The sequence below is a fragment of the Ambystoma mexicanum genome, chromosome 1p, assembly GCF_040938575.1.
Source record: "Ambystoma mexicanum isolate Mex_15411 chromosome 1p, UKY_AmexF1_1, whole genome shotgun sequence".
Lineage (NCBI taxonomy): Eukaryota > Metazoa > Chordata > Amphibia > Caudata > Ambystomatidae > Ambystoma > Ambystoma mexicanum.
Window position 1 is genome coordinate 874,622,104 of NC_090921.1, and position 5,942 is coordinate 874,628,045.

Consider the following 5,942-nt stretch of genomic DNA (forward strand, 5'->3'; position numbering starts at 1 on the left):
AATAATAAAGAAAATGCTTAACTCTCCCTATCACTATGGGGATTAACCTACGTAACTAAATAAACTAAAGGCGCTTGTCTGTCGTTAGGAATTCCAAAGTAAATGTCCCCAATCCAATCCTAACTTTAACTGACCCTACAACTAATATGAACAACTAAAGTAGGCCAGAAGAACATCTCTTGCCTTCCGGTCAGATCCCCTTTTGTTTTCTCTCTTGCAACTTTCTCTCAGATTTTATTTTGGTCCAGATATATCTTTCATATACAAATGTATCTATCTTGAGATATATGTCTTATACGGATCTTCCCAGACAATTTATTGTGGTTTTATCCAGGGCTCTTGTAGCTCCCCCCCAACTTCTCGGCTTCTTGTTTCTTGACAAGGTTATACTTATAACAGTTTTCCTTAAGATATTATCTCATGTTCTTCCCTTTTATTTTATATCTTTCATGTTGTTGATATTCAACTTTTATGAGGTCTTTTATGATGTCTTTCATGTCTTCATCTGAATTAGGGATCCCCTCTCCTAGGGTTTCTCTGTGGGATTCCTTTCCTGTTTATTAGGTTCACTATGGATTCTTAACTCACAACACTTACTACACTTTCATAGGGGGTGTTATCACCATTATTCAACAATCATTTCTGTGGGCTTGTTCCCACTTTCCCAGGGTATTCACTTTCAATTTCTCTCAGTTTCACATTCATTCTTATTCCTCACATTCTTTACTCCATCCACACATGTCCTGTGATGTTCCATCACTGTTTGAATATCGCCCTGATGGCTTTCACAAGTTCCTTGGATTATACTATATTGTCCCGATGACCTCCCACTTCTGTTCACCCTGGTACCATCGTCCTTCAAGGGTGACCTCGCGGAGCTCTGCACTCACTTATGTAAGCTGTTTTGCTTTCTTGCTTTGAGGTCTTTGGTTTCGCACTCATCCCGCTCTCTTCGTCTCTGCAGGATGCTGCAGTCGGTGGATGCTGGCAGGTGGGAGCTTTCAGCACACCTGGCTGCACTGGTCTCAGCGTTGTTAGATGGGCACTTTCCCGCCCATGGTACTTCCATGGACACACCACCACGCCGAATGGTCTCTCCCGCCCTTCCAATGGTTAATCTGTTGTCTGCTTTGCTGGGCCTCTGGTGTCTCAGACTGGCATTCTCAGACCTTCTAATTGCTGTGGGTTCTGCTGCCTCTCTCAGTTCCACCTCTCCAAGATGTAATTACATCAGGGGGCTTCCCCTGCACCATACCCTCTCTTCCCTGGTGATCCACCCCACTTACATACAAATCTCTCCTTAAAGAGATATTCCATTTTACTGCAGATGGTGTGTTTGATTGAACATTGGCAGAAGCCAAATAGGAGCAGGATGTAGTATTTATTATTGAAGGCAGTCCCATATATGCATATAAGGTGCTTGGTCTAGGCAGTTCCATCTGGGAATGAGAGTCCTTGGCCTCTAATGGGAAGTCACTTCCAGTGAGGTCCCACTTGCCCAGACCCCTAGCGTGGGTCTTGTGCAGCAGGCTCACCGCTCTAGCCTCAAGGGGGGCTCCTCCTTGTCGAGAAGGGAAAAATACCATTGGTTCATCATAGGTTACACAGAGACAAGCAAATGTACACACTGAACTTTTGGTTAAAAAAACATTAAAAACATTCTTAATGCAATATTAAGGCAGGAGACTAAAGGTCACATAAACAGATGTGAGGGATCAGAAATGAGAGGCAGTCCCAAGAAAATGTTCCTACCTATGAAACTAAAATTAAAACAAAGTACCTTGGGTCCAAAATACATCTGACCCTCACACTAACATACAAACTCATAGGGCACAATAGCATTTCTGCTTTCACTTCAACCACATTGTGCAAAGGCATACTTATATTATAGGGCAGCGATAGCCGCCCTATAGTTAAGATGAGTCGGACCACCATAAGAACCCCGCAAAATTCTATTGTTGTTAACTTTTGGTCCGAGTAACTGATTTGACTAAGATTTTGGAAGTGATTAAGGATTCGCAGGATCCCCAAGACTGCAACATTTTGTAAAGATTTGTTAAAAAAATTGTTTTATCCAAAAGTGCAGACTACCTCCCATTCTTTTTCTCATAGACAAACAAGGTCCATTTTTTGCCAAAGCACGCAGCCCAAACTGTTGGATAGATTTGGACCAGGCCAGAAACAACTGTCTCGCGATCCATGCATGGTTTGTTGTCTTTCTGTGCAGTAGTTATTTAAATATTTGATGTAGAAGGGGGTGCCCACTTCTCAAAAATAGATAGCTATATCTCTGGGATTTACCCAAAACTGTTGTTTTTTTATAGATATCTGTGTCAATCGCCAAGGATATTGGAAAATCAAACAAAAAAAAAAGGTATTTGCAGGTAAAAAATATGCAAATGTCATCGGGCTAGATGTGGGGTGTGTGGTTAGTGGACACCAAGTGCAATTTGGGAGTTCGAGGGGGTATAGGGACTGAGTTTGCAACACAAAGTTTTCTGTAGCCTCGGCTGTAGCCCCAAATATCCGGCATCTCAAAGCAAACTGAATTTCAGATGTCAATGTTCGCAGTTATATTTGAGGCTGCATAGGACTACTGATAACCGTGGGTAAGAATAGTTCCCTGCCTGCGGCTATACATTTTGGGGTGTCAGTGTTTTATTTCTTTTTGAAATTTTTTTTAATAGGTATAGTGATGTTGCCATGGCCTTTGTGACACAGTATTTGGGAATCTTTCCTACTTTTTCAGACTTTCATACATGTGAGACTGTGGAGAAAAACAGAAGACAATTTTTAAACAAATGAATACAAAATGAAGCCCCTCTACTCTAGTTTTAGATGCCCCATACACTGTCTTTTAGTCTGTGTATTGTCACTCATGCTATTATGTCTTGTGCCTATTAAATGTGCCCCTACCTAGTTTACTGCCATGTATTATTCTCTGGTTTCTTTATTTTCAGCTACCTTATATAACTACATGAGCAGTGTTGTATGGTATTAACAATTTAACTAACAATTTGTAACCGCAGTTATAATAAAAGTCAATGAACTGTAGCCTCAGGTACACTTAAAAATAAAATATTGTTGGTTATCATTTTATTGAATTTGTGTATCTATATGTGATAAGCCGTCCTTAAAAGGACTTTTTTGGGGTACACCGAGCGTAGTATTTTAGCACATTTGGAGTACTGTTTTGATGGTATGAAGGAACACCACATTTCCTTCATTGGTTAGGTGTACTCCATCATGTCTATAGAAATTGGCCATTTAGAAGTTGTTGTTTGAAATCCATAATTGGTTGTGGTCTGTCACGAATGCTGCAACTACTATATTAACATTTCTCTGTGATTTCTCAATTTTACCATTAAATCTGGTGGTTCATCTCGATTCAAATTGGAAAAGATAAAGATGTTGGGAGGAAATAGTTCCATTTGTTTTCCCATGTCTTGTTTCATCATTTAAGTAAGGGACACACCTCATACATTACCCAAATCATTGCATCCACAATTAATTAATATGGTGTCTGGCTTCCATGTATTTCTCAGACTTAACAATTTTGGAAAAACCTGGAACCAAAGCATTCCCCGCAATCCAAAATATTTAATTGTAAAATCTCTCAAAGCTAGGTCCATGTTAACATTTAGTTTCTCAAAAAAAGCCAGTAACCCAAACAGCCAACTGTCTCTGATCAGTCACACAGTTTTCAAACCAGCAATCATATCTGCAGTATTTCTCTGTTTCCAGGAAAATGATTCCTAGTTTGAATTTCTAGTAGTTTGATATGAGACCATCTAGGAACATTTGAAGACCCACATCTTGGTGTTTTTTTGGACAAGGTGCACTGAACTTTCTCCATTTCTTTTTTGCCACAAAATATGTAAAATATTTTTTTAAGTAGTAGTGTCTCTATCTGCTTGATTGTTTTCTATTACATGTTCTCCAAGTTTGATTATGCCACCCCATCCTTTCTTTTTCTGCATGTATACTTAAAGTTTTATAAGTTTACTTAACCTACCTCCTTCACTCTATTGTAATTCCTTTAGCATGATGTCCCTTGTTTGTTCTTACCCAGTTAATATGTGTATGTTCATTGATTGTCATAACAGTTTTTATACTTTTATTGTATCTCTGTGGTGTTAGTGAATTAGTGATGGCAGTGTACATTATGTTTGGAGAGAGTCATTTCTCAATGGGCTAGGCAACACATTACTCCATTACTCTCATAACTGAAACATTGGGAGCAGTAAAGTTTGAACAGGTGGAATTGACAGTTGAAGGTTAATTCACTGTGGGTGGCCTTCCATTGAAACTGGATGTTTCCAAGCTATGAAATGGAACATGTGAAGGTCCATGTCTTAGTGTCTTTTTGCACAAGATGCATATGGATTTCTAAGTTTTTTTCAATTTTGAAATGTTTCCAATTACATGCAGAGGTCTTCTTGGAGATGTGACTCTGTTTCAGATGAGCCTTCCTATATGATTGTTCATTTCATTGAAATGTATGCAGACAAGATTTTGAATGAACGTTGAAGTTCTCAAACTGTGTGACGGTTTGTTTGAAGGACCCCTCTGTAAAACGTTTCCACAGAATTTGCACACCGCGTTTCAGTATGCTTTTTGCAGTGTTTGTCTTTCACACATTAATATTGTCAACTGTCAACAATAGTTGTTTGCATACCTTACCTTTTTTATGCATGTGAAGCTGAAGCCACTCATAGCAGCTAAGCCTTCAGGTTGAATTAACTCACCCTATCATCTCTTGCTGTCCAAGTTTACTTACCATACCTCATCTTTTCTATTGCAACTACCTAGTATAATTTCCAATGTGTTCTTTCTCATTTTATATATTGCTGTTCTATTCCTTGTTTTCCAAGTTTACTTATCCCACCCTATTCTGTCTTGTTTTCTATGTTTACGTAACCACCTTCATCTTTTTGAGTGATGTTTATATATGCCATTTAAACTGTAGATTATGTTGTATTATTGTATTAAGAGTTTTGCTACATAGTACCTGTTTATTGCTTGAGACTGAGGTGTAGTTTTAGGAGATTGTGCTATTTTTTGGGTATATTTATTGTTTGATTAGATATTTCAAACATGCAGCCAATTTCAGACGGAGAGGGCTTTCCTTGTTCAGAAGACTATTGAGGATTTAGAATTTTGAGAATGGGTTTCATGGTGATGTTGAGGACATAGGTGATCTGTTGTCAAAGGAATGGCTTAGAAATATGTTTTGGTTCTATAACATTATTTTAGATGGAGTGTTTGAAATGAGAGGTTTATGATGCAATTGTGGAGAAATTATTTTGACAGGGAGCACAGGTTTTGTACTCTTTGTGAAAATAAAATTAATTAATCATCTAAAGAAAGAGCACAGAGAAATGTTCCAAGATTCTTTGAAGTCTAATAAAGGTAAACAGCATTTCTCTGACTAGAAATATATGTTTTGGTTATATATTGGTAAAAAAAAACAAAGGGTCTTTTAAGAGCCACACAGAGATGAAGGCAAAACAGCACTGCTGCTACTGCTTGATCTCTCAGCCGCATTTGACCTGGTCAACCACGAGATTCTTTGCACACACTTACAGTCAGCAGCTCATTTCTCCCAGGAGGCAACCGAATGGATCCAGTCCTTCCTCAACAACCGCACTATGCATGTTTTTTCCCCTTCAGCAGCTGCTGACCCAATGCCCATTACCTGTGGTGTGCCACAGGGTTCTTGTTTCTCCCCTACCCTGTACAACATCTTTACAAATCCCCTTTTTCATGATCTAGATGGCCTGGGTATCACCTACACGAATTACGCTGATGATACCCAGATCCTCATCCCGTTGACGGGGGATTACAACAAGGATTTGGCCTTTGTAAATCGTGTGTACCTCATAATCCAGGCATTGATGGCCTCTCATGGTCTATGCCTGAATGATGACAAGACAGAACTC